The sequence below is a fragment of the Ochotona curzoniae genome, unplaced genomic scaffold, assembly GCF_017591425.1.
Source record: "Ochotona curzoniae isolate NIBS_2020 unplaced genomic scaffold, NIBS_Ocur_1.0 contig_1, whole genome shotgun sequence".
Lineage (NCBI taxonomy): Eukaryota > Metazoa > Chordata > Mammalia > Lagomorpha > Ochotonidae > Ochotona > Ochotona curzoniae.
Genome location: NW_024464918.1, coordinates 5,859,934 through 5,885,063, shown reverse-complemented (window position 1 = coordinate 5,885,063; position 25,130 = coordinate 5,859,934).

The window sequence follows — 25,130 nt, the reverse complement described above, 5'->3', positions numbered from 1 at the left end:
AAAAAAAAAAAAAACATAAAAATGGTCAAGAGGTATATGAAGATGCTTAACATTATTAATCATCAAAGAAATGTAAATTAACATGACAACGTATGGCCAGGCATACCTTTTCCATAACTTTGTGATGACTCTTCACATGCATAAGTTTTCAGAAAGTTTTGCACTAATGAAACTTTTAACTCTTTAATCTTTTTTCCAGGAACTTTATTCATACATATAATAAAACATTGTTTCAGCCCTGAAAATGAAATCCTGCTATTTGGCACAGGCTGTATAAACCTGGAAGACATTATGTTAAGTGAAATAAGCCAGACACATAAATAAAAATATTGCTTGGTCTCACTTATATGTGGAAGCAAAAAGCCAAATATACAGATGTAAGATGTGAACTGGTTGCTAACAATGGCAAAGAAGAGGGAGGAAGTGGGAAGATGCAGAACAGAAGTTACAGCATAATGGATAGGTAGGAGAATCAAGTGTGGAGATCGGTACAACATCAGGACTACAGGTAATAGTGTCATGATGTATTTGGGTTAGGATTCCTGCTGAATGAATAGGTGTTCACTCTTCTTATTACAAACAAATGAGGAGCTGATTTTGTGCAAGGATGGATATGCATCTGTTCATTTGTTCCATTATAGTAAACAAATATTAAGTTGTTTCTAGATCATTTGCTACTTATTTTTATCCCATAACTTCATATGAGGTACCTTAAAAATATACCATAAAATTTGTGTTGAAACAATAGTCAAAATAAATTTAAAAATTTAGAAATTTGACTGGGTCAAGGGTTAAGGAATAAACTCACGTCTATCTTTTTATTGATTTTCAAAGCACTGATGTAATTCAGTGGATGAAGCAATCTTTGCAACAGTGAGTGACTGAATAATTGGCTATGTTAAATAATTAACCTTAACTCTTGCTGTTTACAAAAAACAACTTGAAATGAGCTACATATTAAAATGTAAAGACTAAATGTATAAAAATATCCAAAGCATATGTAAGACAAAATTGTTTTAAGTTTCAGTTGGGCAAAGATTTCTGAGATAAAATATAAAAAGCACAGGCCATAGCAGAAAGAAATGATAAATTGGACTTGATAAAAAATTAAGAACACCTGTTCTTTGAGAGCTACTCCAAAAAATAAGATTAAAAATGATAGACTGTCAAAAATGATATATTGTCAAATGTATTTATGATAATGATTTTGTGTCCTGAATATATAAAGAACTCTCAAAATCTAATAAAACCAAGCAATCCAGTAAAAAGTGGATAAAGCCTTGGATACTTAGCCAAAGAGACTTTGATAGGGAATGAACACATGGAAAGTCACTAGGAATTGATCATCAAAGGAGAGTGTATTAAAACGGGAATGCTATCCATTGTGTTAGAGTGCCTGAAAGGGCAGAGCAACAGATCTGCACATAACTGATAGGAATGTAAATGAATCAGTTTGGTAGAGTTGCATCCATGCTTACCTACAGATGCCCTAGAATTTTAACCAAGAAAAATGAAAACCCTTCCACAAAATGGCTATACACAAATGCCTACTAAGGTTTTCCTTATAGTAATCAAATAATAGGAATAACTGAAGTGTTCATCAGCTGTGCATGGAACACCAATTTGTTGTGCATGAACATAATCAATTAAACCTAAGCAATAAAAATGATGCATAAATTCAGGCAGTAACATATGTGAATCTCAAAAGCAAAGAACACTATATAGTGAAAGACATTATGTAAAGGCTTAAAGCAGGTGAAAAATCAGATCACTGATTGCTTGGGACTGGGGACAAGGAGAGATAATTGACTATAAAAAGACACAAAGGAGCTTTTTGCAGTGACAGAAATATTCTTTAAGTTATGATTTTGGTTATACAATTGTCTATTTTTCAAAGCTTCTCACATTAAACTCCTAAATCATAACACCTATAAACATTTCAATAAACCTGAGCCAAAAAAATTCATATTAACCTGTTTCCTCACTTATAAAAATCAAAGCTACTGTTACCATTTTCCAAAATTTTGCCCTTTCTATGAAGCATCATTCTGGCCATGATTGGGAGTCATTGTTTGATTAGCACTTATTATTTTCTGTCATGGTTCACACACACACACACACACACACACAAACACATTTACAGAATGCATTTAGTATTATTTTCCATATTGGTAACTTGCCCAACTTTTAAGTATGAGTTTTAACAAAAGAGGTAGAAATGAGTCAAGGATCTTTTCAGAACTCAAACAGACATCAGACTCTAGACCCTGGTGGGAGCAATTTGCTTTTAGAATTGCTGTGCTGCCCTCTCTCAGTCTGCAATGGAATGTTTGTTTACTGTATTGAAAGAAGAATTTTTAATAATGTTTCTGATCATTCCTCATGGCCTAGGACTACCAGGATCCTGGCATACAGCAGTGTAATTTGTAAATTGATTTTCATAGTTGACATAATTACACTTAGAGTAATTGAGTCTGTTTTGTGACTTATTCCCTTGTGCTTCTCTAGAAGTGAGTTTACTCCCTTACTTGACCTTAGAATTCAACCTGCGTTTATGTCCTGTTCCAATTCCAGCAGTAATTCTCACTGTTAAGCTGTAGTGTCTTACACATTCACATTTTTTTTTATCCTCCAATTGTCCTGATGTATTTCACCCTAGGGGCCAGAATTTCTTGTAGTTTATTTCATATGCAGACAAATTCCCTGAAGTTTCCCAAATCTATATTTTATAACACAGCCCTGTCTACAAACTGTACTACTGCTATTATTACTTTGCTTTAAAGGAATAATGACAACAAAAGGAATGATAGTGGGATAGCAGTAATTACCATTATTTTAGAGGTGGGGTAATGATAGTGCTATACAACTATCCAATCCTTTTGTGAGATCTTATGTGTGATCCCCATTTTATAATAAGGAACATGGCATCTCCCAAACTATATAGCTTGTGAAAGGCACATCTTGGCTCCAATTCAACTCTGATTCCCAAGCTCATACTTTCTCCTGGATAAGGACTGAGGGTTTATCCTGCCAATCAAGGACATATTGGCCCCAGAAGGTCATAGGTCATGTTTTTCAAGTAGAGAAAGAAATGAAACTTCAGAAAACTACTTTGGACACTTTCCTCTAAGCTACCCTCTGCAAACTTTTAGATCTCTTCTTCATACTAGATCAAGGCCTAATCTCCAAAAAACTGCCTATCTTAATGATGGCAGGTGGGTATACACTGGGGGGCAGATTGGCAAGTATCCACAGATATGAGCTTACCCATACTTAGGCAGTGGCAGATATTATTAATTGATTGATACAGCCTTGTGTAATAGGTCACCTTGGTTTGATAAGTCAACTATCAAATACAATCCCTTTCCCAGGTGAGCACTGGCTTGTATTTAGATTCTTCCCTTCTACAGGTAAAAGCCAAGACACAGGTGCCAGGGAGTGGGAAACATATCCTCGAAACCACTGGTCTACTTTGAAGTCTCCCTTCTTAGAGTACATGCACATCTGCCCTCAGGATACTAGAATCCTGAGGCAACAGACGCAGAAACTAGCACTGCACTTGCAACGTGCGCACCAATTCAGCCCTACCCGAACAGCATAAAATCCAGAGCACTTGTTCTCAACCCTGGTTGCACTCTAGAATCACTTGGGGAATACTAGCCTATACAGATTCCAAGTTCAGTGCTGAGCTGCAGGTGGATTAAGCTCCTGCTTGCTATGTCATCATCCCATATCAGAATCCAAAATATCAATTCCTCTACTTCCTGACTAACTTTCTGCTAAAGCTCCTGAGAGGGCAGCAAAATAAGACCTTGGGTACTTGCCACTCACGTGAAATGATGCAAGGATGGAGTTCTTGGCTCTTGACTTTGGGATGGCTCAGACCTAGCTGTTGCATCCATTTAGATGGAAGATTCTCTCTCTCTCTCTCTCTCTCTCTCTCTCTCTCTTGCTCTGCCTTTCAAATAACACAGAAATCTTTTTTTAAAAGTACCAATTTCCAAGACCCTTTCTACACTACTTACTGCTCAGTTTTACATCTAATTATTCATACTAAAGAACTTATAATTCCATGCCTCGATGTAAGTGCACAGACATGCACAAAGAAGCCATGTAGAAACATGTTAACTGCATTATAGATCCAATTGCCGGAAAACATAAAGGTCAATCAAAATAATAAATTGTAGTTTAAACATGTAGTGGAGAACTACATGTCTGATTAAATTAATGAGAACCTCATTTGATAGCATAAAATAATTTTGATTACATGAAATGTTAAATATATACACTATTATTAAACTTACATAAACCATAACGTCAAATTGAATACCTTATGTTCATTATTAATCCAGTCATATGAAAAATAGTTAGAAATTGGGAGAAAAGTAGACACTAAGTTCTGCTCGCCTCTGGAGGGAGAAGATAAGGAGATTCAACCGTATGTATACCTGTAATATTCTATGTCTTTTTAAATTTCCAAAGCATATATGGATAAACTTTGAGGTCTAGCAAAGAGGGTTAGTCAATTCAACAGTATGTTTTTTTAATTAACAGTGAATCTTTTCAAAAAATGGTGGTAGGTGTAGCAGGGGCGGGTGCAGAGGCTCAAGCTGTGGCTTAGGGCACTCACATCTCATACTGGAGTGCCTGGTTACATCCTTGCTACTCTGTCTCCGGTCCAGCTTCCCAAAAAGTATCTAGGAGGGCATTGGGTGATGGCAGAAGTACTTGGGTCTCTGTTTCCCATGTGGGAGATTCAGAATGAGTTTTACTCTCCTGGTTTTGGCGCACCCTGGATGCTGGAAACATTTGGCATGGAAGCACTCTCTCCCTCTGCCAATCAAATAAAACTGATAAATGAATCTTCATTTAATTTTTCAATTTATAAATATTCCAAAATGTTTTAACATAAAAATTACTTTTTTCTGTGATTAAGATAAATTGGATGAGATGTAGGAGAAATCACTGGAGTACTGCTCCATAACTGATAGTCAATAATTGGCTATTAGATAGTTGATAGCTTTATTTGAAGTCATCAGTTATGCTTCAATATGTTCAAATATGTTCATCATAAAATTTTTCAATAACATATTTGAAGCAATTTAAGTATTCAATAATAAATGGCTATATAAAACTCAGCTCATTTATTTACATGAATGGACACATGAAAAATTACACAACTATTGAAATGATGGTTTTAAAGATTATCACTATGGGAAGTTCTTGATATAGAATGATAAATGAAAGAAACAATATGTAGTGTTAGATTCATATGTGCTATCTAATTATAAGGAAAATAGCATAAAATTGGCATTTAAGAAAAATAAAACACCAGGACGTGTGATAGAATTTCAGATACTCTATCTTCTTTCCTTATCTTGCAATTTCTGTTGTAATTTAAAATGATTTTAAGTACTAAGAAATTAGATGGAATCTTCTTGGTGATATTCAAAGACCAAAGTACCATCTGATCCATCTACTCACAGAATGAAGAGGCTGAGGGAAAAGCAGCCAAACACATGAGGAAGAGGAGGCGTCATCGTGACACCAACCTTTACGTAATCAGTACAGTTATGCATTATTACCCCTAATATGAATTCTTTTTTCCCAAGACTCCCATGATAGATATGACTTCCACATCATCTCTCTTCAAAAGCCCCAGAGTCCCCTTGCTCCTCTCTGAACTTGGTTCCTGTATCACTAAGAAAACAGAAGCAATTGTAAGGGAATTCTTTGTCTATGGGTTTGCCTCCAGCACCTCCAGCTGGGCTTTCCATCCACAGACACATCTCGCCTGTGTGAGCTAGTCCTGCTCCCATCTAAAGCCACGCCCCTCAATTTAGGGACCCAATTTCAAGGACTCTTTCCCATTATTACTCTAGTCATTTCTCCTTCCTCTTCTATGGAATTAAATTTCTCTACTGACCCTATTCTTTTAGCAGAGAAAAACACAGTATTTATCCACTATCAAAAGGGGAAAAAAAAATCCTGACTCCACTTTTCCATCCTTCTCTGTCTTTGCTCCATCTAAAAAACAAGTTTCCAGTGTAGACTGTCATTAACGCTCCCCCGCCACTGCACCGAAAAATGCCTTCATCAAGGTCACCGTGGTCTCTGTGTGTAGCCGCACCAACAGTAAATCCTGAGTCCCCCATTTTGACCTCTTGGCTACAGTTCACCACTCTCCCTTAATATGTGTTATTTCTCCACACTCGGCTGGTTTTCTTTCTTCCTTTCTGAATTTTCTCCTTTGACATTGGTTGCCCGTTCTTCATCCCCTGTTACTCAAGTTCAAGTTCTTCAGTGCTCATTTCTCAGATCTCTTCCCTTCATCTTCTAATTCCTAGCGAGCTAATCTGTGTTCAGGACTTTAACTAGTGCATCCAAATGATGACTCTCAAATTTATATTTGTGTGTTATGTAGAAAAATATATAGCATGAAATGTTGGTTAAACTGTATGCTTAAAACTTGATATATAAAAGGTTAAATTATAGGTTACATTATAACATTTTAATACCTGTATACACTTTAGTATCTGTATACATTGTACAATGAGTGATTAGCATATCCGCCATCACATGTTTTTCAATGTGTTGTCTGAGATCAAGATACCACCAGCACTAGTGAATGTTTCCTTTCTGACTTGCAGGGGGCTGCCACGTCACTGTGTTCCCACACAGCAGGGGGTGTGTGTGTGTCTGTGTCTGTAGAAGGTTGGGAAGCATAGGGAGACACAGCAGCATCAAGAGAATGGAGAATGTAAAAGCTCTTTGATGTTTCTTATAAGGATACAAATACTATTGGATCAGAATCCTTGATGTCTTATTTAACCATATCATTTTTTTAGAGAACCCACCTCCTCGAATGCACACACCAGGGAGTACAGTTTCAGGACGCAGCCCTTAGCAACGTCATGCACGCTCCATCATTGGATGCCTCTCCTGGTAATATCCATGACCTCCCCTCCCCTCAGTCCCTTGATCATTGCTCCTTTTTGGAACTCTTGGTTTTCTTGCTGTTCATCGAATGTACCGGGAATATTCCTGCCTTGCTTTGCTCCAGCTTTCCCCTTGGCCTGGGGAAGATACCCCTGGATAACCCCTTGACTCACCCTTACACTTCCTTCAAGGAGTTATTCACATTTTACTGTTCGGTAATTACCTGACAGTCATTCAGAGAGTGTGAAGTGACCATGTCTCTTTAAATAGTGATCTTGACCTCCACACTCCCACTCCTGTTTATCCTGTTTACTGTCTCTTTATATACATATATATATATATATATATATTAGAAAGGCAGATTCACAGAGGAAAGTAGAGACTGAGAAAGATCTTCCGTCCACTGTTTCACTTCTCAAATGGCCACAACAGTCACAGCCGAACCAGTCCAAAGCCAGAATCCAGGAGCTTCTTCTGGGTCTCCCGTATGGGTGCAGGTTCCCAGGGCATTGGCCCTGTCCTTGACTGCTTTCTCAGGCCAGAAGCAGGGAGCTGGATGGGAAGTAGAGCTTGAACCAGCACCAACATCATATGTTGGCACTTGCAGATGGGGAATTAGCCAGTTGAGCTCTCACTTCAGCTCCTTCTACCTCTTTTATGCCCAGCATAAAAGTCATTTATCTTTTTATTTATTACTTATTAGGTATCTCCAGTGCCAGAACATAAACCTCTTAAGGGACAAGATCTTTGAGAGGTGCTATAGTTTGTTTTGTGATGGTACCAGTCCTGAAGATAAGGAGCAATGGAAACGCTCAGATATGAATGATGCAGTTAAGAATAAAAGTGATATACACACTCATGAAAAAAATGCTGGGACCTGGTGCGATGGATCAATGGCTAAATCCTCGCCTTGCACACGCAAGGATCCCATATGGGTGCTGTTTCGTATCCCAGCTGCTCTACTTCCCTTCCAGCTTCCTGCTTATAGCCTAGGAAAGCAGTGAGGATGGCCCCCAAAAGCCTTGGGATTCTGCATCTGTGTGGAAGACCAGAACAAAACCCCTGGCTTCTGGCTTCTGGGCTCAGGTGGGCTCAGCTCCACCCACTGCATCCATTTGGGGAGTGAACCAGCAGATGTAAGATCTGCCTGTCTCTTTTTCTCTGTAAAATCTTATCACCAATCTAATTTAAATAATAAATCTTTAAAAAATTCTGGAAAGTTTCCAATAAAGTTAAATATATACTTGTCATTTGGTCCAGAAATACCATCCCTTGGTTACATATCCCAAAGCATAAAAACATGTTCAAGAGAAAACTATGCATGCAGATATTTTAGTGAATTGATTTATAAATATCAGACACTGGAAGCAACCTAAATGTTTGTGATGAATAGGTAAATTTTAATTCCATTCACTAAAACACTATTCAGCAACAAAAAAAATGGACCACAGAAATACCCTAGAGTATAGTTAAGTCTCAAATATATTTACATTGAATGAAAATTAAACCCTCAGAAAAGACTACATTCTGCTTGATTCCATTTATATGAAGTTCTGGAAATGAAAATTATAGGGACAGTTAGAAAACAGATCAGTGGTTGCCACAGACTGGGAAGAGTCGAGCAAGGGCTGGCCACAATGTGTCATGAGGAAATGTTTTGTGTGTGATACAACCATTCTATATCATGACTGTAGAAGATGTTAAGCCTCATAGAACCATATACTAAAAAAATGAAAGCATCTTTATGAATGCCATGGCTGGGTAAGCACACCTGAGTGAAAAAGAAAATACACCAAGTTTGACTGGAATCAGGAAGTATTATTCTACTGGCTCCCATCCTTAATATTTGTTGATGATGGCACTGTTTGATTTAATTACAATGTATCCAGGCATTTCTGGAGAGCCATTTTGATTTATGCTATACTCCAGATCTGGGATATCCTAGCTTTTATTAGGCCAGGACATTGTTGAGCATGACCACTGAGAACATTTTATCTCCTATTCTCTTTATGCTTTATGGAGAATCGAATACAGATAAACTGGAGCTTTCTTTTTTAAAAACTTCCTCTACAATTTTTCAACTTTTCACCTGTGAATTGCATCTGGGTCAGTATCTTCAGATTAATTTCTTGATTTACAGTCCTCATAATTGTCATGTGATCTGTTTTTGAAAAGCAATTCATTGTCGTTTTCGAAGCAAACTACATTTTCGGAGTATAGCACACACACACAAAGCTGCATTAATCATAAACATAGACTCAGATAATTTTCACAAGCCACCCAGTAATACCAGCATCCCAGGTTGAGATGCTAAATCTTGGTAGCACTCTGTAGATACGCCCTCATTTCCACCAGCATCAAGAACCTCTGCCGAGACAATAATCCAGATTCTAACACTGTAAATGAGCTTTACTAGTCTTTGAACCTATAGAAGTGTGATTTTCAATTAAATTCAATTCTTTTGCCTTCTTTTATTCAATATTATGTTTGTGAATGAATACTATTATGATATGTTCACCCTTTTTCCCTCAGGATTTAGTATTTCATTATATTGAGATGGCTACAAATTATATATTGCCTATTTATGAAAATCTGAACAGTTTCCCATATGAAGCAATTATGAATAGAACTGTTAAACATAAAAGAATATGAACATTCTTTTTTTTTAAAGATTTATTTATTTTTATTGCAAAGTCAGATATACAGAGAGAAGGAGAGAAAGAGAGAAAGATCTTCCATCCAATGATTTACTCTCCGAGTGACCACAGCGGCCGGTGCTGTGCTGATTCAAAGCCAGGAGCCAGGAGCTTCTTTCGGGTCTCCCACATGGGTGCAGGGTCCCAAGGCTTTGGGCTGTCCTTGACTGCTTTCCCAAGTCACACACAGGGAGCTGGATGGGAAGTGGAGCTGCCGGGATTAGAACCGGGATTAGAACCGGGATCCTTGTGCATTCAAGGCGAGGACTTTAGCCAATAGCCACTGCGCCAGGCCCAAATATGAACATTCTTGTACATATCTTTTGGTCTACATAGCTGTACCTTTCTTTTGGGTGTATCTGTAGGAATGGAATTTCTAGTGTAATGTGTCATAGGATTTATCACTGTTGCGAAAAACGTTCACAAATTTTAACTTTTTTAGTAACAAATTTAATGCACTATATCTGTATAGATCAGAAGTCCAGCAGGAATTTCCTTGAGCTAAGATTAAGGTGCCTGCAGGGTTGTGTTCCTTCCTGGAGGCTCTAAGAAATCATCTCTTTCCTGCCTTTTCCAGCTGGTAGAGGACACTTCTTTTCTTTCATTACTGCCCACCTTTTCCATCTGCTTTCCTCTGATATCTTCTCATTCCTTCATTTGATTCTCTCTTCCACTTTTGTTTCTTCTTTTTTTAATTTGAAAGGCAGCAAGTCAATGAGAAAACTCCCAGCTACTGGTTTACTCTCCAAATATCCAAACAAATGAGGGAACAGGGAAGAAAATCCAAGTCTCCCCTATGGGAGGTGAATCACCACTGGCTGCCTCCCTGAGTCTGCGTTAACAAGATCTGGAGCCGGCACATGCTCCCACGTGCCTCAACCTTTCTCCCACTCTATACCTTGCCTTTCATATTCATAATAGTATCTGTTGACGAATAGGAATGCTTGAAGTAAGCTCGCTTGAACTTTGTTTTCTTGTTTGTATTTTATGCTTATTCTATTTAAGAAATGTTTGCCTAGGAGCCAGCACTGTGGCATAGCCAGTAAAGCCACTGTCTGTGAGTCTGGCATCCCATATGAATTTCTGCTTCTCTTCCAGCTGCTCCACTTTTAACCTGGCTCCCTGCTATTGGCATAGGAAAAGCCGTGAAGATGGCCCAGATGAATTGGCCCCTAGCACCTATGTGGGAGAACCAGAAGTTATTGGCTTCAACCTGGCCCGGTCATGGTTGTTGTTGCCACCTGGGGAGTGGAACCCACAGATGGAAGATCTCTTTTTCTCTGCCTTTTTGTCCTTCTCTCTGTAATTCTGATTTTCAAATAAATAAATCCTTTTAGAAAATACATTTTTACCTAAACATAATATTCCATGTTTTCATTTAGAAATTTTAACGTATTTTTAGATATTTAAATCAAAAACACATTTGGAATTGTTTAGTAAAAGGTAGACCGCAAATCAAATTCAATTTCTTCATACGAGTATTCAATTGGTGGAAAAAAAAAAAAACCTTGAAAGTACACTTGGTTTCCTACTGCATTTCAATTTTATCTTACTACAAAACGAGGAAACATGAATGTGCAGGTGTTCTGCTGACTTTTCAGTCTGAAGCGCATGGTTTTCATTTTTTAAAAGGTTTACAGGTTTCTTTTTCAAATAGATGTTTAATGCATTTATCAAATGGCAACCCGTGGTACTTCAAACATTAAAAATATACTCTTCAATACAGTCTGAAACGTATTTGTTTAAGGTTCTTGGATCACATTCAATTTGTTGTGTCTGCTGTTCTTCTCATAGCTTTAATTCTTCAGTGTCAGCTTATTTTCAATGAACATCGTGTGTATGCGTGCATGTTAGTAAGAGTCGCATATATAACATGAGCTCTGTTTTAACACATGAAAGTTTATTTTTTTTTCTCGTGTTTGGTCTGTAGCTGCCTTCCAAACAGTGGTTCAGTAATCCAGCTGTTTCCATCTCATGCTAAACGGACTCAAGATGCAGCTGCCACTGTATACTGACACACAAAATGGAAAGCCAGAACATGTCACATCTATGCTTCAGCTCGGAAGTGACTGGTGTCACTTGCAGTCCATTGCCTCCAAAAGTCATAGGATCCTAGCTACCTGGCCTTGGCTGGAAACATGGAGGAGCACATATGCTGAGCCTAAGTTAATGTACTCCTCTGACTACCACATAGCCCTTTCCTCTCCTCTTGCCAGGCACAGAATGCATTCCAGCTCTCCTCTTCTTTTAGAGGAAGCATCCTGAAGGCCCACCCAGTCATTTCCCCAACTCAAATTCCATCAACTCAAGACATGGTTCCTCATTGCCTCAAGGCCTATGAACTGTAAAGACAAGAAATCTACCATCTACACAAACACAGAAATCTACCCCTAACTTCTACACAGGGGTAGACCAGCAGCAGGATAATTTCAGTGAACACAATTATTCAGAAAGGAGTGGAAGGAAGTCACGGTCTATAGCAATTCTCAAAGGGCACTAGACGGATGCTTGTGAGGGCCCCTACAATGGGAATGAGAATCCTCAATTATTTCTTTACAAATGGTACTGTATCAGCTTTTTCCAGATGTCTTCCCAGATGACAATATCTGCCTGCTCTTCAGTAGGGTAGACTCCTGTGTTGTGTGTCGTGTAAGCCTTATTTGTGAGCTGATTATCAGTGGAACTGTATGTATTGGTGGGGAAAGGGTGGGGGGATAGAAAGGGAGACGGGCAGGGGGCGGGGGAACTGTGCTAGTCAGGCCCATGTACCACAAATTGTGAAAATGCTTTTACCAAGTGCTTCAGGGGATTCATCAGAGCAGGATGACTTTCTTTTTATCCTCAACTTCTCAGGTAGCAATTTCTCTGCCATGCACGTGGTATAAATTTACAGTTGTAGTTACCTAAGTGCAAGTTGAGGATTTAATTTCTCATTGGAAATTTCTGACTTCTCAGAGCCATGGGGCATTCGGATAAGGACTTGATGTCCTTAAACAATCTAATTTCCCAGCTCTCTTCCCCAGAGGCAATTGGGATTCTGAAAATGGCCTGTGTCTGTTTCAGTAATGCATTTATGCTTGTATTATTTATATTTGTGTCTAAAATTTGTATTCAGTATTGATCTGTAGCTTAAAAGTTACGCTAATGACAACACTTTGTGGTTATTTTCTGCAACTTGCTTTTTTTCTATAAAGAATTCATGGAAAATCTCATTATGAAGAGACCCTGAGTTTCAGAAAAGTTTCTCTTTCAGTCTAATTTTCTATGAACATAAGGTACTTTGGTCATGAGGTCTACTGATTGGCCTTTGAGCATGCTGTGTTGTTTCATAAAGATCTTTATTAACGACCCATTACAATACAGACCATTTCTCCTGTCCTCAATTTTTGGGATCTGACCCTGCCTCTCTGACAAGGTGTCTCCAACTTGTATAGCTTATTTCTTCTTTGCTCAAAGTACTTTGTACTCTTTTGGATGAGAACTTGCAGCTTCTGTCCTAAATGTCGGTCCCTACATATAACTCAGAAGGCCACATGCTCTTCAGGACCAGGTCAGTGTCTCAGGCTTCTTTGTCTCTCTTGAACTTAAGTCTTAAGTAGAGTAACTCTTTCTGGTAGGAATTCGTCTCTCTCTCTCTCTCTCTCAAACACACACACACACATACACATTTTGTGAAAACCTATAGGCCAATGAAAAATACACACAATAATAAGGACAAAGAGGGAGTATGAGAAAGGAGCAGAAAGGCCTAGCCAGGCTGAGTGCTGACCTTACAGCAGGCATTGTTCACAGTGCACAGACCTATAATACACACTATATTGATGGGAAATAGGAGTCATTCTTACATTTAATATTCAAGAATACATGTGAATTTTGTTTACTTGAGAGTGATAGAGAGAACAAAGGAGGTAAACGGAGTTATTTTGTCAGCTGGTTCATTCCTCAAATGCCCACAGCAACCAGTAGTAGTCCAGGCCAAAGCCAGAAAATTACAACTCCATGGAGATGTCCCAGGAATATGCCATGGATCCAACTGTTTGTGCCATCATCACTTGCTGCCTTTGAGGGTACACATTAGCCCCAGAAGCTGGATTAGAAGTAGAGCAAGGCCTTAAACCCAAACACTCCAGTGAGAAACGCAGGCATCCCAACTGGAGTCCTCACTGCTGTGCCACATACCACCCCCAACAGGGATCTCTGAGAACTTAAATCACTTCCCCTAAATATCCACTGCTATGAGACCTGGAACACCAGCCCCTCCATTCCTGATTTCAAGTCTCAGGTTCTTAAGGAGAAGGAGAAATGGGAGCATATGACTGAACAATTTAACGTGAGTGAAGGGATGGGTTAAAGAAGTCATGTAGACATTGCCTGGGTTCAGGAGTAGGAAGTGGTATTCTTTCTAACAATCAGAAATAGTAAGTAATAGTTAAAAAAAATAATAAAGCAGATGGCTTCTGCTAGAAAGAATGGTCCTAGTTAGGTCTGAGACAGGAGAGGAGGCCTGGGACTCCTGCAATGTAGTTCAATTAGTGATGGATGTGGGCAACAGAGGACCCAACACAGCTTGTGTAGGACTCTGCCTCTAGCTCCAGCGTGCATCCCTAAGCTTTGGCAAAGTCAAGGGCAGTGAGGAGACACCTGGAAGAAAGGGGAAGGGCACAGCACAGCACTCTCCCTGGCCTCTACCCCTTGTCCTTCAGCCACTCTGATGACAGGACCATTCTAGAACATAAAGCCCTCCAGAGCAGATTTGTTTTCTTCAACTGACCCCTTGCAAAGCCCAAATTCTTGGCCAGCCAGTCAATCTGTTACCACGCCTGTCACAGCAATCATTCCTGCTTAGCATTCCTGCACACGGGTATCATTTCCAAAAAGGAGTGTGGAAAATATTTTTCCTCTGCCATGATAACATCCCCAAAATTAAGGGAGGAAAAAAGCTTAGGAACTGATATTTTTCAAGGTCATGTTTCATGTTATTGAGCCTGATGCAGCCCAGGGAGTGAGGATTTGTTGGCCAAGAAGACAACTGGGACTGTGGGGCTGGAGGTGGTACCTTGTACAGCCTGCGACCTTGGAGTCTGGTGACTCTTGTAGATTCTCCCTCAGAAGAAAATATGAAATTGTGCAGAGATGGTATGACAGGCTGCCGGTCAGCAAGGATTTGTCAGTTCAACAAAGGCTAATTCTGAGTGTTCCCTGCTGTGTTTCCTAACACTCTGCGACACTCAGCTGAATTATCTATTAAGAATATTTTCCTAAGTCATTTGTGTTAGATTATAGGCTATAAACTGCTTACTGTTGTCTGTCTTCCATAAATACAAAGCAATCATTTTTAATGCAAGCAGCTGTTGGCCTGGCTTCCCCAAGATGCTTTGCCCAGGGACATGCATTCTGCTGTTTTCTCCTTCATCAAGTGCATTTCTGATTGTTTTTCTGCTCCACTGCATACCACACACGTGGTGGTAGAGGAGGTATAAATTTTCCTTGCCATGCTTTGTTTGGATACAGGATTTCCAAAAATATCCAAGCGAAATTCAAAGTGCAGGGAGGTAGGGATTAAGTTATATGAAACCTAAAGATTCTTGTCCTCCTTACAGCCTCTGTATTTTAAAAAATGATGTTTAACTACAAACTCATTTTCTGTCAATGATAAAATACAGGATTTTGAATTATATTTATTGAATGTATATTCATATACATTTGCTAAAGATGTTTATTAAAGAGGGGTACTTTAGGTTTATACTAACTTGGATTTTTTTCAAATTATATTACAAATATATCTACTAGTCAAAAATTATTTTTTAAAGATTTTTTTTACTTTGAAAGGCTCAGAGACAGAAAGAGAGAAAGAGATGTCTTCCACCTACTGATTCATTTCCCAACTCCCATAACATCCAAGTGCAGGCCAGGCCAAAGCCAGAAGCCAGGAGGTTGTTTTCATTTGAAAGGCAAAATGAGAGAGAGAGAGAGAGAGAGAGAGAGAGAGAGAAAACCTTCCATCTGCTGATTCTTCAAATGGCCACAACATTCATAGCTAAGCCAATCCAAAGCCAGGAGCTTCCTCAGCCTCCCTTGCGAGTACAGGATCCCAAGGCTTTGGGCCATCTCCACTATTTTCCCAGGCCACAGGCAGGGAGTTGAGCTGAAAGAGGAACTGGTACTCATATGGGTGCTGGCATGCTGGGCAGAGGCTTAGCTTACCATGCCACAGTGCAGACCCTCTGAGCATGTTTAAGGCAGGCTATGGGAAACCTTTGAACAATTCATGGAAGACGTGTATGTAAGAAACTACACATGAATTTCAAAATGCTTTGAATCAAAATAAACTTTACTTTTAATTCCATCTCCTCACCAAATTTTGAAGTTCCTTTATGTGAGGTTTAGTAAAACTTTTTGGATATAGGATATTTTCTCAATGGGTTTTGTGAAAGTAATTCCATTCTAAATCAAGGAGTATTTGTAATTATGTAAATTGTGATGTCGTAATGAAGGAAAATTTTAGGAACAAATAATTTGCCTTATAAGGATTCATGAAAAATTTCCTAAGGATCATTTGTGGTAAACTTCTCAGGTTAATAGGAGTAATCTTGTAAAGGGAAGAAGGAAGGTGAGCAGAAATCTCCAGGAGGAAAGAAGAGTAGGAATGAACAACCAGCATTATGGAATCTGGGGAAGGCCAAGGTAACTGAGGACAAGAGGCAGACAGAAACAACATGGCAAAATGGGAGATGTGGATACGTTCTAGATCTGCCAGTGCTTTATAAATGTATAAACATAAACTTATTCTCTATCCTGAGACCATCAGGAATCCAGTGGAGGTGATGGTAGTAACTAGAGCCTTAGAAGGAAACTGCTGGTTTTCTTGAACTGTATATAAGGAATATGTTTCAGATCATTTAAAGAAGGAATTCTTCTCATGGGGGTGGGCAGATTTAAAGAAAGCAACGAAGGAGGCTTAGGTACCTAAGCAGAGCAAGCATCACCTCTGGGCCTTACAGAAGCAATGAAAGAACACAGGGAGAACTGGAGGTAAGACGTGTGAGTTAGGAAGGGAATAGTACCCAAGGGGTTATGATGGTGGAAAATCAGGGCCAGTCATGGTATTGCAGCACACAAGAGGGAATAAACACTTTCTGCTCTTCTGGCTATTGTCCTCCACTCTTGCTGGATGCTTAGACTGCTGACCTCAAGGAAAAGCCTCAGAGCAAGGGGTGCCTATTTACATCAGCATCATCCCACCCTCACCCCTACGGACTTAGGATCTAAAGCAGAGTAGAGCCAAACAGTGAGTGCCACGGAGGGACACATGGAGAATAACCAGTACAGAAGGGAGAAGCACGGTCAGATTTGTGTTACAGAATAGATCTTTCTGGCTGCTGTGCCAAGGACAGTATCAGGTGGATTTGCTGAGAGGATTCTATGGAATCAAGGAAAGAGTAATGAATGGTCTAAGCCAGAATGGTGACCAGACTGATGGATAGAAGTAGACTGATTTAAGAATTTCTAACATGATACAACTTGACCAAAAACTAGAAGGAATTTGGCAGCCTTCAAATTACTCCCATCCACTGCTGTGACACAATCAAAACTCATGAAGAAGGGACTTGAGCCAAAGGCAGAACTCCGCCCCCATTCCCTCCCACGCTGCCTCTGTCAACATGCTCCTTCATTTCTATTCTCCAGGACAAATTCTTTCCTTCTTTAAGTCCTCCAAGGGTCAGCTGGCAATACTCACCCCTAGAACCTTGGCATTACCTACTTGACTGTATTTTCTGCACTTCATGGCCTGCATGTTAAGAAGATCTGAACATTAGCTGAAGATCTAAACATTAGTTATCTCGTGGAGCTATATACCTTAATGGCTCACCCCTCATAGCTGGATAAGTATAAAGAAAAGGGTGCAGGGTCTCTGCATTATTAGTAAACAACCACTGAATGGTTAGTTGTTTTAGTGCAAGATTTGAATCTCACAGGCTCCACTTGCAAAGTACATACCACTTTATTTTTTTTAAAAGATTTATCTCTTATTGGAAAGTCAGATATACAGAGAGGAGAAGAGACAGAGAGGAAGATCTTACATCCTTTGATTCACCCCGCAGGTGGCCACAATGGCCAGAGCTGAGCCAATCTGAAGCCAAGAGCCAGGAACTTCATCCAGGTCTCTCACATGGGTGCAGTGTCTTAAGGCTTAGAGCCATCCTTGGCTACTTTCCCAGGCCACAAGCAGGAAGCTGGACTTGAAATGGCAGCCATATGGGATCCAGGCATGTGCAAGATGAAGACTTCAGCCTCTAGGCTATCATAACATGCCCAGTATATAGACCAAAAATTTTTTAAAGATTTATATGCTTTTATTTGAAAGGTAGATTTACAGAAAGAAGGTGAGATAGGGATAAAGAGGGAGAAAAAGAGATCTTCCCTCTGCTAGTTCACTCCCTAAATGGGCACGATTGTGGGAGCTGAGTGAATCCAAAGCCAGGATCCAGGAGCTTAGTCCTGGTCTCCCAGGTAGATGCAGGTCCCAAGGACTCAGGCCATCCTCAGCTACTTTCCTGAGTCATAAGCAGGGAACTGGATTGGAAGCAGAGCAACTGGGACTAGAACCACCACTCATAATGGGATGCTAACACTGCAGGTGGAAGATTATGCTGTTGAGCTACTGTGTCAACCCCTAGATATCATCCTTTTACAAATGAACAAACTGAGGCTCAGAGTGGTTAAGTAAACTGTCAAAGTCCACAGATGCTGAGTGGGAAAGCCAAGCCTCAAATTCAGGTCTTGCTATCTTAACATCCATGTTCTCAACCATTTTATACCACACTACTTCTCACCTACTTACTACAGCACTATGCTAGGTTGTATTGTATAGAATTGTATGGGAGATAAGGGAACCACATCCCATAGAGTCAAGGATGGCAGCTGTCAATCCCCACCCTCGCTAATCCCTACCCATGCTCTTCTTGCATCAGGAAGAAAAAGTCTTGAATTCCCTCCCGTTGAAAAAGCACTGGCCTTGGTGATCATTTTGTAATTAACCCAAATCTGGGTTTTCTGAGGTTGTTATAAAGAGCTGTTCCCACTCACAAACCAGGTGCTACATTATGAAATGCCCAAACCACATGGAGATGTCACTTACAGATATTCTGGGAGACAGTCTCAACTGAGCTCTACACCGACAGCCTATAATAATTGTGACCCACATGAATGAGTCTACCGGGATGTCCAGCCCAGGCAAGCCTCCAAATGGCTGAAGCTCAAGCCACTTTCTGATTGGTGTTTTTGGGAGAACCAATCAGATGAACCCAACAGCTCCAGAACTCTAAGATGCTGACAGTTGTGCTTTAAATCTCATGTATAATACACCCATGAGAGTCAGAACATAGTCTATCATCTCTGACCTTGTGAAAATATTATTTAGGCAAGTGGAACATAACCATTTGCTACATATTCGCACTCACAAACCATTGTTAATACGAAACTTTCTTCCTGGATGTTTTCCCTCCTTTGTAGGCATCTGCATCCTACTAGTTCTTCAAGATAGTTTCCTGAGCCTGCTGGGGTTTCCTTTCCAGTGAGGGCTCTACAATGAACAAACCAGGGCCCCATCCAAGGAAGATGTGATCACCTTGGTCCACATTTCTCTGTCTCCTAACTCCCAGTAGTGTCATTTTCAACCACAGTCCAACCTCACCTTCGCTGCTGCGTAAATCAGTACAGGGCCTGCTCATTTGGCCACACCAGGCTCTCCTGTGCCAAGTCTTTTCTTGGCCAGATGGTACTCAAGTTCTCCAGAGGGTGTTTCACAGACATGATTTGATGTTGAAGGCCAAGTCCATTCTACATTCTACACACTAGGCTAAGGACAACATACTCCAGATGAATGGGTGAACCACTGGGCAGCTGTCCTGAGCACCAAGCTATATGAGTAACTAAAATGTCACTAGAATGCAGCTGGCATAGAAAGTCAGTTCACTCAGGTTCCTAGGTACAACTGCTTACAACACTGGCTCAACATAAATTCATTTGGCTGCACTTAAACATTCCCTACTGTTTTCAACCTATCTGTTGATTTGTGTTTCCTGCATGGCATTTCACGTGGTTTATATGAGCCCTCTCTCCTAACTTCATAATTGGCCCTTTGAGAGTACCCTGATGTTGTCCAGCCTGCTGAAATTCAGAGATTTGGAAATTTAAAAGGCTGAGGCAGGCATTTGGCTTAGTGGCAAGGTGCTAGTTAACATCTTTGTCCCATGTTGGAATATGTGGGTTCAATTTCCAGCTCCAGCTTCCAGTTCTAGCTTCCTGCCAAAGCAAACACTGGGAGGTGGCAGCAATGGCTCCAATAATTCATTTTGTGCCGCCAACCTGGGAGATCTGAATTGAGTTCCCAGCTTCCACCTTCGGCCCTGCTGTTGTGGTCACTTGGGAGTAGATGATAGCTCTATCTGTCTCTAGAATAAAAAAGCTTCACAACACTGAATGTGTTCTTTTCTGTCAATAATGTATAAGAATGTCTCCATTGAAATAGTTTAACATGAATTTCAAGACACTGTAGTTTAGGAAATCACAAGTAATATGCACATGGAAAAACATATATGGTGAATATGAAAATCTTGCACTTTATGACTTCTTTCCATTCCTATAAGATATTGAGCAGATAGCTTATAAAAAAAAGAACAGTAAGAAAATGATCCTAAGTTATTTTCCTGATATTCACAGAGGAACTTTTAAAAAATCATGGAAAATAGAATGAAAAGTTACATTCACTTTGGTACAAAAAAATCCTAAAATCCATACTTTTTTTTAAATTTAAAGATTTATTTATTTTCATTGGAAAGGCAGATCTACAGAGAGAAGGAGAGATAGAGAGGAAGATCTTTCATCTGCTGGTTCACTCCCCAAATTATTATAACAGCCAGAGTTGAGCCAATCTGATGCCAGAAACTTCTTCCAGATGCTTCATGCAAGGGCAGGGTCCCAAGGACTTGGGCCATCTACCGCTGCTTTCTCGGGCCACAGAGAGCTGGATGGGAAGTGGGGCAGCCAGGACATTAACCAGCGCCCATATGAGATGCTGATGCTTGGAGGTACAGGATTGGCGAGCTCAGCCATCGTACCCATTGCGCAGGCAGAATTTTTGATACTATGCAATTTTGTGAGTCTTTTGAAGACTCCTTGTATACATGAATTTCAAAAATGTTTGCGCCAAAATAAACTTACCTCTTAATTCTATTTTCTAAGAACATTTTTGAAGTGATACAGACCTTTGGGCGGGGTACAGTTATAATGTTGATGAAGACAGAGTGCGGAGACTCAGGAAAATTCTATCAACCTTTTATTTCCACTTCCACTTGTTCCCATGTAAACATCAGATCAGAGTGAAATTTATGGTAACTTAATGTGTAAATAAAGTGAAACAAAGTAAGAAATGGTCTGAAATAGAAGTCTGGAAATGGGAGGAATAGATTCTCTGCCAATCATGTAGTTTCAGGTGAGTGCTAGAGCCATGGGAAGCACATAAAATCTTTCCTAGCCCCTGTAGAAAACCTGATGCCTCCTGCCTTGGTGGACATTTCCTTGATTCAGTAGCCAACCTCCCTCCATCCCCTCCAAGGGAGGAGGTAGTCACCAACTGGTAGCCCTGGAGAAATCTCCCAAAGACTATGTTTCCTAGGTTCAGTACTAAGATCACAAAGGAGCTATTATTGATCTTCCAGGCAGCAGAGGCCAAGATGAGATGAGACATGCAAGATGTTAATATTAAGAAATGTACACAAGGGGTCCACGTAGGACTCTGAGGAAGCAGACAGAGCGGTAACACTGGCCTGGCTCTGTGAAGGCAAGAGGGTGCTAGGGAAGTCTGAACAGGCTAAAGGAGACTTCAACAGCCAGCTTATCAAGATTGCCACAGGGATGGGTCTGCCTGAGTGCCCCTCTTGGACTGAAATGTTGAGCAAGAGTTGTGCAAAGGAAGAAAGTCTTACCAGGAATGTTTCAGACTTTGAGATGGGGCTGTCTTGTGACCAGGGTCTCCAAAGAGACCCAAGAGGTGCATTCACATGGACCCCATAGTCTGAGAAGCTTCTCTGTAGAGAAATTCTATGATGAACAGGACAAGGGGAGGCGAAGACTAATCTGATTGCATTTGACGCAAGGTCCAACTTATACCTCAGATGAAAGATGGAGCTACTTCTAGGCTTCTAAAACCTGACTCAGGCCAGTTTTGATATCCAGTAGTTGAATACTAAATGCTAGCCCAAACACAAACATGAAAGTAAGCACCACAACTTTATTTACTCATTTTCTTATTTTTCTTAAGATTTATTGATTTATGTATTTAATTATTTAAAAATTCAGACAAAGAGGGCAGAGGAGAAAGATAGAAAAAGAAATACATTCCATATGCTGATTCAGTCCTCAAACACTGCAAGAGCAGGGCTGGGACAGATTGGAGCCAGGAGACAGGAGCCAGAAAATATATCCTGGACTCCCACATGGATTAACAGTGGCCTAAGCACTAAGGGCATCTTCCATGATTTTCCCAAACACATGGGAGCAGCAAGTTTTCAAACCAGTCTCCACCATGAGATATCTGTGTTGAAAGTGGCAGCTTAACCTGCACTACAATTGCAGCCCCCATTTTCTCTTGCTATAAGAAAATGCCAGAACTTAGGTATCTTTATAAATAAAAGAGGTTTGCTTAGCTCATAGTTCTGGAAGCTGTAAGCCCAAGGCTAAATGACCCTACTGATTTGGCCTGTAGTGAAGGCCTACAGGACTACTTATAGGAAGATCCAGCATGATGCTGGAAGCCAAGAGACTTTAGAAAAACCCAATCTCCGTACAACTAAACATGTTTCCCTCAAGAAGAACCTGGGTGCCCTGTGAGGGTAACACATCCAATGACCTCATTCTGTTGCACTAAACCCCATCTCTTAAAGGCTCGACATCACCTTTTAACACTTTAACAGTTAGGTCTTTGCTGTGTTAGCTCTTTTCAGTGTAAGCTCTTTCCAGTTTGCTGCCACAAGCCAAAGCATCAGACATAGTGCACTATGCAGTTTTATTCCAACAGGGATGATGGCCGTGGGGACAGGAGTGGAGGCAGGGGGCGGGGGGGCGGGGGGAAGAAGAGAGAGAGAGAGAGAGAGAGAGAGAGAGAGAGAGAGGTCTCCTGCCGTAGTAGCAGGAAGGGACTCCAAGGGAAGAAGGAGAAAGGGGGAGGGCAAGAAGAAGCGGCGTGGGATGCATGCAGGCGTGTGCCTTTAAGGCTGGAGCAGGTATCTCAGGACTGTGAGGGATTGATGGATAGGGCCATCAGCTATGGCGCCATGAGGTTATAGCGGATTGGTGGGAATAGAGTTATGAGGTTGCAGCAGATTGACAGACAACAAAATTCGAACCTAAATGGCATATGAATCTTAAGCAAGCCAAGCAGCAGATACTTAAAATAGTGTTAAGTCCAAAATGCCAGGGGTCTTCAGGGCTAATATTCAAGTCTCACTCCTCACAAACATTATAGACCCTATTTCTAACATTTGAACCCTTGTGGAACATATTCAAAGCATATTCAAATCTTCACAATTACAGTATACCTAAAAGAAAATATAATTCAGTTTCCCAAACACTCTATTTTCAGCTATACTTTGGGAATTCAAGTATTCAGTTGAAGATGACTGCCAACAATAAAGTACTATAACCCTCAGGAGAACATAGCCATCAAAAGAGAACACAAAAGGGGGTAGGTTATTTATCTACCATCACCCATTGATGCTTCTCTGAGGCTAAGAAAATGCAATTAATTCTTTTCAGAAATATTTATTGAATGCCCTGTGTGTTGTTAGGAACTGTCACAGATGTTATCATCTGCTGGGGAGATTTATTTGAAGTTGTTCAAGAATGAAGAGCTAAGGCTAGAAATCATGAACAGATAGTTTTAGATTTGAAATAATATAGGGTTTCTTTAAAATATTTTAGAATTTGATGCTGAGATGGAACATGTTGTTTCTTCCCAACTATTGGCTCATATGATTGTTTTCCTATGAATCACACAGTCTCTGGATATGTTTCCCCAGATAGCTTCCCAAGAATGAAGAGAACATTTATTAATTAACCAATTAAATAATTAACACATCACTCATACATTTACTCAGCAAAGGTATTTTGAGTGTTTTGTCTGTACCTGCAGAGGATATCTGGGGAGGCCAAGATAAATAAGACACCATACCTGTCTTCCAGGAGCTCACAGTAAATTAAGGCAAAGCAAGAGGAGACATCAGGAGACAGCTCAATGGTGTAGGACTGAGTCAGGAAAAGCAGGGCATCAAGGAGGGAATGATGAACTCTCCTGTGGGGACAATCATGACAGAATTCATCATAGAATTGATCATTCCAGAATCACATTGTGCAAAGCAAGTAGAAGTTATCCAGTGTTCTGTCTGTGGTTTCCAGTATAAGTTAAGTCCTCAATTCATCTTTGCAAAAAGAATGAAAGGATGAATAAAGAATAACTGAGTGTTTTCTTCCTGATCTTGGACTCCAGATGTGGGTCCATAATTGAGCATTGCCAGTCACAAATTTGAACTGCCCTGGCCTTAGCAGGTGTAAATGTGATTGAAGTTGGTTCCCTCAGACTCAGCCCAAGGCTCAGTTGAACAGGAGGAGAATACATGTTCACTTGTATTCTCTGGAGCTGGGAGAAGCTGAGGGGATAGCAACAGTGGCATAAGACATGGAGAAACTTTCCCTTGAGGACAAAGTTATTTAGAGGAGCTAGAACCGAGAGCTTCAGGAAGAGCCAGGATTCTGATAACACAATTTAACTTCTGATCCAGTAACGTAAGAAGTAGGCCCATGACTTACCTGCCCTGTATGTAGGTGGTCACTATATTTAGTGTTTAGAAAAGGCAGTATTTAAACCAGTATGAGTTAGCTTTTCTGTTACTCACAAGCCAAAAAATGGGATGTTTCACAAATTATTGGGTTTCCCATGTCCGGAATGATACACATAAAATCATGCCATGTCTATCAGTAAAGGAAATACTGTGTTTTGGGGGAACCCTGAGGTCTTTAAGCCTTGCTGATTGAGGCTGAGAGTTTGTGTTTGCCATGCAAAGCAGAGAGCATGTGTGTAAGAAGGAAAGGCAGGGGTGATGGAGGGGATCTGCACCACACTATCAACCAGCCAACACAGGAACCTTTAAATAAAGGTTTGAAAATACTGCTGCAGAGTGGGGATTTCCTCTTTGCGTTTTGCGTGATTGACACAACTGACCCAAACCAGAGAGCACTAACATATGTAAACAAGTTGCTTTGAAAAATCAACAAAGTCTGCTAATTTGTCAAGAGAAATCATCGATGTGTCTACTACGACATGGCAGCTGAGGAATTCTTTTTCTCTTTTCCCTAAATGGCCCATCTAGGGAGAAATTATTGCCAGAATTCAAAGTCCTTCCAACTTCTCAACAAACACAAACATCCTCTCCACAGTGC